Source organism: Balaenoptera ricei, chromosome 16, assembly GCF_028023285.1.
Source record: "Balaenoptera ricei isolate mBalRic1 chromosome 16, mBalRic1.hap2, whole genome shotgun sequence".
NCBI lineage: Eukaryota > Metazoa > Chordata > Mammalia > Artiodactyla > Balaenopteridae > Balaenoptera > Balaenoptera ricei.
In genome coordinates, this window is record NC_082654.1 from 81,376,763 (window position 1) to 81,388,953 (window position 12,191).

Consider the following 12,191-nt stretch of genomic DNA (forward strand, 5'->3'; position numbering starts at 1 on the left):
ACCCGGCCTCGAGAAGTTGATTCAGGAAAGCAACCAGTGTGTACTCCATGTCTCTTTTGACTTTTTAGAAACCACAGAGATGTATGCTGCCTGTGCCCACGGAAATGGGGGCATGATGGTACTAGACTTGCTTTCCATTTGGAAAGCTCCATTCTTGCTGCCATGAAGCTCCCTTAAATTCTCTTCTGTTGCCAGGCCCCTGGCCACTCTAGCATTGGTGTGGGAAGAAAATGAGTTTTCTCTGGCTACACACGGAGCTTCTTTGGCGGGGGTGGGGCTCACCTTGCCATGCTCTAGAGCTAAATGGAATCTCAACGTGAGTCCTTGCCTCGAGGTAAGGCCCTGAGTAGCCCTGCAGAAAGGGAGGCATGCAGGTCTTTCCATTAGCTCTAAGTTGCTGTTCCACTTTACTTTAAAGGAAGTACCCTTTTCAGGACTCCTAGGCCTCTCGGGTGAGCATCATTTTTGTTCCAAGATCCCTGAGTACCTCCACACCCCTGTAGGCCTGCAGAGCAACAACGAGGCCCATTGGTCCCTCGGAGTTCCTCTGTGTCTGCTGAGTCATGGGCAACACACTGCACTCTTTCTTGTGATATCTTGATTCACAGCACTCACACAGGTTAACGGGCACCGTTCTAGCAAGTTCCAACATGCCGTGGAAGTCGCACTCATTCCCTAGTCTGAGCTGCACAGAGAAAAACACTAGGCTTCTCCTTCCATCTAAGACCTCCTACCTGAAGTCACCCTGCCATCAGGAGAAACACTGCTTGCGTTCTTTTTGCAACTAAAGCAGAGTTTTTCCTGTATCACTGCAGGCTTTTGAAGAGGCACGGGCCCAGAGGCCTAGCTAGGGCGTTCCTTGGTGAGGCCGTTCACTAGATGCAGAACACCCTGCCTCGAGAAGTTGATTCAGGGAAGCAACCAGTGTGGACTCTGTGTCTCTTTTGACTTGTTAGAAACCACAGAGATGTATGCTGCCTGTGCCAATGGTAATGGGGGCATGATGGTTCTAGCCTTGCTTTCCATTTAGAAAGCTCCATTCTTGCTGCCGTGAAGCTCCCTGAAATTCTCTGCTGTTGACAGCCCTCTGGCCAGTGTAGGCACGGGTGTGGGAAGAAAATGAGTTTTCTTTGGCTACACACGGAGCTTCATTGGCCGGAGTGGGGCTCACCTTGCCGTGCTCTAGAGCTAAAGGGAATCTCAACGTGAGTCCTTGCCTCGAGGTAAGGCCCTGAGTAGCCCTGCAGAAAGGGAGGCATGCAGGTCTTTCCATTAGCTCTAAATCACTGTTCTGCTTTACTTTAAAGGAAGTACCCTTTTCAGGACTCCTAGGCCTCTCGGGTGAGCATCATTTTTGTTCCAAGATCCCTGATTACCTCCACACCCCTGTAGGACTGCTGAGAAACAACGAGGCCCATTGGTCCCTCGGAGGTCCTCTGTGTCTGCTGAGTCATGGGCAACACACTGCACTCTTTCTTGTGATATCTTGATTCACAGCACTCACACAGGTTCACGAGCACCGTTCTAGCAAGTTCCAACATGCCGTGGAAGTCGCACTCATTCCCTAGTCTGAGCTGCACAGAGATAAACACTAGGCTTCTCCTTCCATCAAGGACCTCCTACTAGAAGTCACCCTGCCTCAGGAGATAGACGGCTTGCGTTCCTATTGCAACTAAAGCACAGTTTTTCCTGTAGCACTGCAGGTTTGGAAGAGGCAAGGGCCCAGACGCCTAGCTAAGGCTTTCCTTGGTGAGGCCGTTCACTAGATGCAGAACACGCTGCCTCGAAAAGTTGATTCAGGGAAGCAACCAGTGTGTACTCTGTGTCTCATTTGACTTGTTAAAAACCACAGAGATGTATGCTGCCTGTGCCCATGGAAATGGGGGCATGATGGTACTAGCTTTGCTTTCCATTTGGAAAGCACCATTCTTGCTGCCGTGAAGCTCCCTGAAATTCTCTGCTATTGTCAGCCCACTGGCCACTATAGGCATGGGTGTGGGAAGAAAATGAGTTTTCTTTGGCTACACACGGAGCTTCATTGACCGGGGTGGGGCCCACCTTGCCATGCTCTAGAGCTAAAGGGAATCTCAACGTGAGTCCTTGCCTCGAGGTAAGGCCCTGAGTAGCCCTGCAGAAAGGGAGGCATGCAGCTCTTTCCATGAGCTCTTAGTGGAGGTTCCGCTTTATGTTAAAGGAAGTACCCTTTTCAGGACTCCTAGGCCCCTGTGGGCCTGCTGAGCAGCATTGATTCCCATACGTCCCTGAGAGGCCCTCTGTGTCTGCCGAGTCTCGGGCAACACACTGTACGTTACTTCAGGAGAGCTATATTTCCAGAGCAGTCGAACAGCATCAGAACCACATTTCTAGGCAGTCCAACATGCCCTGGAAGTTTTCGACATTGCCCTCGTCTGAGCTGCCCTGAGAAAACACTCTTCTTAGAATTTATCGAGGACCTCTTTCCTGAAGTCACTCTATTCAAGGAGAAATACAGCATCCTAACATGCTGTGTCGCTCACAGTGCAAGCAACGGGAGAACTTGCCTCGAGGTAAGGCCCTGAAATGCTATGCAGAAGCGGAGGCGTGTGGCAGTTTCCATGAGGCCGTAGTCGCTGCTCTGCAGCATTTTAACGCCAGTAGGCTTTTCAGGACACCTAGGTGCCTCGCCTGGAAACCCTGTTCCCTGCAAGAACACCGAGTACCCTCAGGCTCCCGTGGCCCTTCTAAGCAATATCCAGGCCCGTAGCTTTCCGACTCACAGTGTGTATGCCGAGTGTAGGGCAACTCAGTACACTCTAATTGGGACATCTTGATTTAGCCAGCACCTGCACAGTTTTATGAGCACCGTTCTAGCAAGTTCCAACATGCCGTGGAAGTCGCAATCATTCCCTAGTCTGAGCTGCACAGAGAAAAACACTAGGCTTCTCCTTCCATCCAGGACCTCCTACCTGAAGTCACCCTGCCTCCAGGAAAAAGACGGCTTGTGTTCCTTTTGCAACTAAAGCACAGTTTTTCCTGAAGCACTGCAGACTTTTGAAGAGGCACGGGCCCAGAGGCCTAGCTTGGGCTTTCCTTGGTGAGGCCGTTCACTAGATGCAGAACACCCTGCCTCGAGAAGTGGATTAAGGGAAGAAAACAGTGTGTACTCTGTGTCTCATTTGAATTGTTAAAAACCACAGAGATGTATGCTGCCTGTGCCCATGGAAATGGGGACATGATGGTACTAGCCTTGCTTTCCATTTGGAAAGCTCCATTCTTGCTGCCGTGAAGCTCCCTGAAATTCTCTGCTGTTGACAGCCCTCTGGCCACTGTAGGCATGGGTGTGGGAAGAAAATGAGTTTTCTCTGGCTACACACGGAGCTTCTTTGGCCGGGGTGGGGCTCACCTTGCCATGCTCTAGAGCTAAATGGAATCTCAACGTGAGTCCTTGCCTCGAGGTAAGGCCCTGAGTAGTCCTGCAGAAAGGGAGGCATGCAGCTCTTTCCATTAGCTCTAAGTCGCTGTTCTGCTTTACTTTAAAGGAAGTACCCTTTTCAGGACTCCTAGGCCTCTCAGGTGAGCATCATTTTTGTTCAAAGATCCCTGAGTACCTCCACACCCTTGTAGGACTGCTGAGCAACAACGAGGCCCATTGGTCCCTCGGAGGTCCTCTGTGTCTGCTGAGTCATGGGCAACACACTGAACTCTTTCTTGTGATATCTTGATTCACAGCACTCTCACAGGTTCACGAGCACCGTTCCAGCAAGTTCCTACATGCCGTGGAAGTCGCACTCATTCCCTAGTCTGAGCTGCACAGAGATAAACACTAGGCTTCTCCTTCCATCCAGGACCTCCTACCTGAAGTCACCCTGCCTCAGGAGACAGACGGCTTGCGTTCCTATTGCAACTGAAGCACAGTTTTTCCTGTAGCACTGCAGGTTTGGAAGAGGCAAGGGCCCAGACGCCCAGCTAAGGCTTTCCTTGGTGAGGCCGTTCACTAGATGCAGAACACGCTGCCTCGAAAAGTTGATTCAGGGAAGCAACCAGTGTGTACTCTGTGTCTCATTTGACTTGTTAAAAACCACAGAGATGTATGCTGCCTGTGCCCATGGAAATGGGGGCATGATGGTACTAGCTTTGCTTTCCATTTGGAAAGCTCCATTCTTGCTGCCGTGAAGCTCCCTGAAATTCTCTGCTATTGTCAGCCCACTGGCCACTATAGGCATGGGTGTGGGAAGAAAATGAGTTTTCTCTGGGTACACACGGAGCTTCATTGACCGGGGTGGGGCTCACCTTGCCATGCTCTAGAGCTAAAGGGAATCTCAACGTGAGTCCTTGCCTCGAGGTAAGGCCCTGAGTAGCCCTGCAGAAAGGGAGGCATGCAGCTCTTTCCATGAGCTCTTAGTGGAGGTTCCGCTTTATGTTAAAGGAAGTACCCTTTTCAGGACTCCTAGGCCCCTGTGGGCCTGCTGAGCAGCATTGATTCCCATACGTCCCTCGGAGGCCCTCTGTGTCTGCCGAGTCTCGGGCAACACACTGTCCGTTACTTCAGGAGAGCTATATTTCCAGAGCAGTCGAACAGCATCAGAACCACATTTCTAGGCAGTCCAACATGCCCTGGAAGTTTTCGACATTGCCCTCGTCTGAGCTGCCCTGAGAAAACTCTCTTCTTAGAATTTATCGAGGACCTCTTTCCTGAAGTCACTATATTCAAGGAGAAATACAGCATCCTAACATGCTGTGTCGCTCACAGTGCAAGCAACGTGAGAACTTGCCTCGAGGTAAGGCCCTGAAATGCTATGCAGAAGCGGAGGCGTGTAGCAGTTTCCATGAGGCCGTAGTCGCTGCTCTGCAGCATTTTAACGCCAGTACGCTTTTCAGGACAGCTAGGTGCCTCGCCTGGAAACCCTGTTCCCTGCAAGAACACCGAGTACCCTCAGGCTCCCGTGGCCCTTCTAAGCAATATCCAGGCCCGTAGCTTTCCGACTCACAGTGTGTATGCCGAGTGTAGGGCAACTCAGTACACTCTAATTGGGACATCTTGATTTAGCCAGCACCTGCACAGTTTTATGAGCACCGTTCTAGCAAGTTCCAACATGCCGTGGAAGTCGCAATCATTCCCTAGTCTGAGCTGCACAGAGAAAAACACTAGGCTTCTCCTTCCATCCAGGACCTCCTACCTGAAGTCACCCTGCCTCCAGGAAAAAGACGGCTTGTGTTCCTTTTGCAACTAAAGCACAGTTTTTCCTGAAGCACTGCAGACTTTTGAAGAGGCACGGGCCCAGAGGCCTAGCTTGGGCTTTCCTTGGTGAGGCCGTTCACTAGATGCAGAACACGCTGCCTCGAAAAGTTGATTCAGGGAAGCAACCAGTGTGTACTCTGTGTCTCATTTGACTTGTTAAAAACCACAGAGATGTATGCTGCCTGTGCCCAAGGAAATGGGGCCATGATGGTACTAGCCTTGCTTTCTATTTGGAAAGCTCCATTCTTGCTGCGGTGAAGCTCCCTGAAATTCTCTGCTGTTGACAGCCCTCTGGCCACTGTAGGCATGGATGTGGGAAGAAAATGAGTTTTCTCTGGCTACACACGGAGCTTCTTTGGCCGGGGTGGGGCTCACCTTGCCATGCTCTAGAGCTAAATGGAATCTCAACGTGAGTCCTTGCCTCGAGGTAAGGCCCTGAGTAGCCCTGCAGAAAGGGAGGCATGCAGGTCTTTCCATGAGCTCTAATTCGCAGATCTGCTTTACTTTAAAGGAAGTACCCTTTTCAGGACTCCTAGGCCTCTCAGGTGAGCATCATTTTTGTTCCAAGATCCCTGAGTACCTCCACACCCCTGTAGGACTGCTGAGCAACAACGAGGCCCATTGGTCCCTCGGAGGTCCTCTGTGTCTGCTGAGTCATGGGCAACACACTGAACTCTTTCTTGTGATATCTTGATTCACAGCACTCACACAGGTTCACGAGCACCGTTCCAGCAAGTTCCTACATGCCGTGGAAGTCGCACTCATTCCCTAGTCTGAGCTGCACAGAGATAAACACTAGGCTTCTCCTTCCATCCAGGACCTCCTACCTGAAGTCACCCTGCCTCAGGAGATAGACGGCTTGCGTTCCTATTACAACTAATGCACAGTATTCCTGTAGCACTGCAGGCTTTTGAAGAGGCACGGGCCCAGAGGCCTAGCTAGGGCGTTCCTTGGTGAGGCCATACACTAGATGCAGAAGACCCTGCCTCAATAAGTTGATTCAGGGAAGCAACCAGTGTGGACTCTGTGTCTCTTTTGACTTGTTAAAAACCACAGAGATGTATGCTGCCTGTGCCAACGGTAATGGGGGCATGATGGTACTAGCTTTGCTTTCCATTTGGAAAGCTCCATTCTTGCTGCCGTGAAGCTCCCTGAAATTCTCTGCTGTTGACAGCCCTCTGGCCACTGTAGGCATGGGTGTGGGAAGAAATTGAGTTTTCTCTGGCTACACACGGAGCTTCATTGGCCCGGGTGGGGCTCACCTTGCCATGCTCTAGAGCTAAAGGGAATCTCAACGTGAGTCCTTGCCTCGAGGTAAGGCCCTGAGTAGCCCTGCAGAAAGGGAGGCATGCAGCTCTTTCCATGAGCTCTTAGTGGAGGTTCCGCTTTATGTTAAAGGAAGTACCCTTTTCAGGACTCCTAGGCCCCTGTGGGCCTGCTGAGCAGCATTGATTCCCATACGTCCCTCGGAGGCCCTCTGTGTCTGCCGAGTCTCGGGCAACACACTGTACGTTACTTCAGGAGAGCTATATTTCCAGAGCAGTCGAACAGCATCAGAACCACATTTCTAGGCAGTCCAACATGCCCTGGAAGTTTTCGACATTGCCCTCGTCTGAGCTGCCCTGAGAAAACACTCTTCTTAGAATTTATCGAGGACCTCTTTCCTGAAGTCACTCTATTCAAGGAGAAATACAGCATCCTAACATGCTGTGTCGCTCACAGTGCAAGCAACGTGAGAACTTGCCTCGAGGGAAGGCCCTGAAATGCTATGCAGAAGCAGAGGCGTGTAGCAGTTTCCATGAGGCCGTAGTCGCTGCTCTGCAGCATTTTAACGCCAGTACGCTTTTCAGGACACCTAGGTGCCTCGCCTGGAAACCCTGTTCCCTGCAAGAACACCGAGTACCCTCAGGCTCCCGTGGCCCTTCTAAGCAATATCCAGGCCCGTAGCTTTCCGACTCACAGTGTGTATGCCGAGTGTAGGGCAACTCAGTGCACTCTAATTGGGACATCTTGATTTAGCCAGCACCTGCACAGTTTTATGAGCACCGTTCTAGCAAGTTCCAACATGCCGTGGAAGTCGCAATCATTCCCTAGTCTGAGCTGCACAGAGAAAAACACTAGGCTTCTCCTTCCATCCAGGACCTCCTACCTGAAGTCACCCTGCCTCCAGGGGAAAGACGGCTTGCGTTCCTATTGCAACTAAAGCACAGTTTTTCCTGTAGCACTGCAGGTGTGGAAGAGGCAAAGGTCCAGAGGCCTAGCTAAGGCTTTCCTTGCTGAGGCCGTTCACTAGATGCAGAACACGCTGCCTCGAGAAGTTGATTCAGGGAAGCAACCAGTGTGTACTCTGTGTCTCATTTGACTTGTTAAAAACCACAGAGATGTATGCTGCTTGTGCTCATGGAAATGGGGGCACGATGGCACTAGCCGTGCTTTCCATTTGGAAAGCTCCATTCTTGCTGCCGTGAAGCTCCCTGATATTCTCTGCTGTTGACAAGCCCCTGGCCACTCTAGCATTGGTGTGGGAAGAAAATGAGTTTTCTCTGGGTACACACGGAGCTTCATTGGCCGGGGTGGGGTTCACCTTCCCATGCTCTAGAGCTAAAGGGAATCTCAACGTGAGTCCTTGCCTCGAGGTAAGGCCCTGAGTAGCCCTGCAAAAAGGTAGGCATGCAGCTCTTTCCATTAGCTCTAAGTCGCTGTTCTGATTTACTTTAAAGGAAGTACCCTTTTCAGGACTCCTAGGCCTCTCGGGTGAGCATCATTTTTGTTTCAAGATCCCTGAGTACCTCCCAACCCCTGTAGGCCTGCAGAGCAACAACGAGGCCCATTGGTCCCTCGGCGGTCCTCTGTGTCTGCTGAGTCATGGGCAACACACTGCACTCTTTCTTGTGATATCTTGATTCACATCACTCGCACAGGTTCAAAAGCAACGGTCTAGGAAGTTCCAACATGCCGTGGAAGTCGCACTCATTCCCTAGTCTGAGCTGCACAGAGAAAAACACTACGCTTCTCCTTCCATCCAGGACCTCCTACCTGAAGTCACCCTGCCTCCAGGAGAAAGACGGCTTGCGTTCCTATTGCAACTAAAGCACAGTATTTCCTGTAGCACTGCAGGCTTTTGAAGAGTCACGGGCCCAGAGTCCTAGCTCGGTCATCCCTTGGTGAGGCCGTTCACTAGATGCAGAACACCCTCCTCGAGAAGTTGATTCAGGGAAGCAACCAGTGTGGACTGTGTGTCTCTTTTGACTTGTTAGAAACCACAGAGATGTATGCTGCCTGTGCCAATGGTATTGGGGGCATGATGGTACTAGCCTTGCTTTCCATTTGGAAAGCTCCATTCTTGCTGCCGTGAAGCTCCCTGAAATTCTCTACTGTTGACAGGCCCCTGGCCACTCTAGCATTGGTGTGGGAAGAAAATGAGTTTTCTCTGGCTACACACGGAGCTTCTTTGGCCGGGGTGGGGCTCACCTTGCCATGCTCTAGAGCTAAATGGAATCTCAACGTGAGTCCTTGGCTCGAGGTAAGGCCCTGAGTAGCCCTGCAGAAAGGGAGGCATGCAGGTCTTTCCATTAGCTCTAAGTCGCTGTTCCACTTTACTTTAAAGGAAGTACCCTTTTCAGGACTCCTAGGCCTCTCGGGTGAGCATCATTTTTGTTCCAAGATCCCTGAGTACCTCCACACCCCTGTAGGACTGCTGAGCAACAACGAGGCCCATTGGTCCCTCGGAGTTCCTCTGTGTCTGCTGAGTCATGGGCAACACACTGCACTCTTTCTTGTGATATCCTGATTCACAGCACTCACACAGGTTCACGGGCACCGTTCTAGCAAGTTCCAACATGCCGTGGAAGTCGCACTCATTCCCTAGTCTGAGCTGCACAGAGAAAAACACTACGCTTCTCCTTCCATCCAGGACCTCCTACCTGAAGTCACCCTGCCTCCAGGAGAAAGACGGCTTGCGTTCCTATTGCAACTAAAGCACAGTATTTCCTGTAGCACTGCAGGCTTTTGAAGAGTCACGGGCCCAGAGTCCTAGCTCGGTCATTCCTTGGTGAGGCCGTTCACTAGATGCAGAACACGCTGCCTCGAAAAGTTGATTCAGGGAAGCAACCAGTGTGTACTCTGTGTCTCATTTGACTTGTTAAAAACCACAGAGATGTATGCTGCCTGTGCCCATGGAAATGGGGGCATGATGGTACTAGCTTTGCTTTCCATTTGGAAAGCTCCATTCTTGCTGCCGTGAAGCTCCCTGAAATTCTCTGCTATTGTCAGCCCACTGGCCACTATAGGCATGGGTGTGGGAAGAAAATGAGTTTTCTTTGGCTACACACGGAGCTTCATTGACCGGGGTGGGGCTCACCTTGCCATGCTCTAGAGCTAAAGGGAATCTCAACGTGAGTCCTTGCCTCGAGGTAAGGCCCTGAGTAGCCCTGCAGAAAGGGAGGCATGCAGCTCTTTCCATGAGCTCTTAGTGGAGGTTCCGCTTTATGTTAAAGGAAGTACCCTTTTCAGGACTCCTAGGCCCCTGTGGGCCTGCTGAGCAGCATTGATTCCCATACGTCCCTCGGAGGCCCTCTGTGTCTGCCGAGTCTCGGGCAACACACTGTACGTTACTTCAGGAGAGCTATATTTCCAGAGCAGTCGAACAGCATCAGAACCACATTTCTAGGCAGTCCAACATGCCCTGGAAGTTTTCGACATTGCCCTCGTCTGAGCTGCCCTGAGAAAACACTCTTCTTAGAATTTATCGAGGACCTCTTTCCTGAAGTCACTCTATTCAAGGAGAAATACAGCATCCTAACATGCTGTGTCGCTCACAGTGCAAGCAACGTGAGAACTTGCCTCGAGGTAAGGCCCTGAAATGCTATGCAGAAGCGGAGGCGTGTAGCAGTTTCCATGAGGCCGTAGTCGCTGCTCTGCAGCATTTTAACGCCAGTACGCTTTTCAGGACAGCTAGGTGCCTCGCCTGGAAACCCTGTTCCCTGCAAGAACACCGAGTACCCTCAGGCTCCCGTGGCCCTTCTAAGCAATATCCAGGCCCGTAGCTTTCCGACTCACAGTGTGTATGCCGAGTGTAGGGCAACTCAGTACACTCTAATTGGGACATCTTGATTTAGCCAGCACCTGCACAGTTTTATGAGCACCGTTCTAGCAAGTTCCAACATGCCGTGGAATTCGCAATCTTTCCCTAGTCTGAGCTGCACAGAGAAAAACACTAGGCTTCTCCTTCCATCCAGGACCTCCTACCTGAAGTCACCCTGCCTCCAGGAAAAAGACGGCTTGTGTTCCTTTTGCAACTAAAGCACAGTTTTTCCTGAAGCACTGCAGACTTTTGAAGAGGCACGGGCCCAGAGGCCTAGCTTGGGCTTTCCTTGGTGAGGCCGTTCACTAGATGCAGAACACCCTGCCTCGAGAAGTGGATTAAGGGAAGAAAACAGTGTGTACTCTGTGTCTCATTTGAATTGTTAAAAACCACAGAGATGTATGCTGCCTGTGCCCATGGAAATGGGGACATGATGGTACTAGCCTTGCTTTCCATTTGGAAAGCTCCATTCTTGCTGCCGTGAAGCTCCCTGAAATTCTCTGCTGTTGACAGCCCTCTGGCCACTGTAGGCATGGGTGTGGGAAGAAAATGAGTTTTCTCTGGCTACACACGGAGCTTCTTTGGCCGGGATGGGGCTCACCTTGCCATGCTCTAGAGCTAAATGGAATCTCAACGTGAGTCCTTGCCTCGAGGTAAGGCCCTGAGTAGTCCTGCAGAAAGGGAGGCATGCAGCTCTTTCCATTAACTCTAAGTCGCTGTTCTGCTTTACTTTAAAGGAAGTACCCTTTTCAGGACTCCTAGGCCTCTCAGGTGAGCATCATTTTTGTTCCAAGATCCCTGAGTACCTCCACACCCCTGTAGGACTGCTGAGCAACAACGAGGCCCATTGGTCCCTCGGAGGTCCTCTGTGTCTGCTGAGTCATGGGCAACACACTGAACTCTTTCTTGTGATATCTTGATTCACAGCACTCACACAGGTTCACGAGCACCGTTCCAGCAAGTTCCTACATGCCGTGGAAGTCGCACTCATTCCCTAGTCTGAGCTGCACAGAGATAAACACTAGGCTTCTCCTTCCATCCAGGACCTCCTACCTGAAGTCACCCTGCCTCAGGACATAGACGGCTTGCGTTCCTATTACAACTAATGCACAGTATTCCTGTAGCACTGCAGGCTTTTGAAGAGGCACGGGCCCAGAGTCCTAGCTAGGGCGTTCCTTGGTGAGGCCATACACTAGATGCAGAAGACCCTGCCTCAAGAAGTTGATTCAGGGAAGCAACCAGTGTGGACTCTGTGTCTCTTTTGACTTGTTAAAAACCACAGAGATGTATGCTGCCTGTGCCAACGGTAATGGGGGCATGATGGTACTAGCTTTGCTTTCCATTTGGAAAGCTCCATTCTTGCTGCCGTGAACTTCCCTTAAATTCTCTACTGTTGACAGGCCCCTGGACACTCTAGCATTGGTGTGGGAAGAAAATGAGTTTTCTCTGGCTACACACGGAGCTTCTTTGGCCGGGGTGGGGCTCACCTTGCCATGCTCTAGAGCTAAATGGAATCTCAACGTGAGTCCTTGCCTCGAGGTAAGGCCCTGAGTAGCCCTGCAGAAAGGGAGGCATGCAGGTCTTTCCATTAGCTCTAAGTCGCTGTTCCACTTTACTTTAAAGGAAGTACCCTTTTCAGGACTCCTAGGCCTCTCGGGTGTGCATCATTTTTGTTCCGAGATCCCTGAGTACCTCCACACCCCTGTAGGCCTGCAGAGCAACAACGAGGCCCATTGGTCCCTCGGAGGTCCTCTGTGTCTGCTGAGTCATGGGCAACACACTGCACTCTTTCTTTTGATATCTTGATTAACAGCACTCACACAGGTTCACGGGCACCGTTCTAGCAAGTTCCAACATGCCGTGGAAGTCGCACTCATTCCCTAGTCTGAG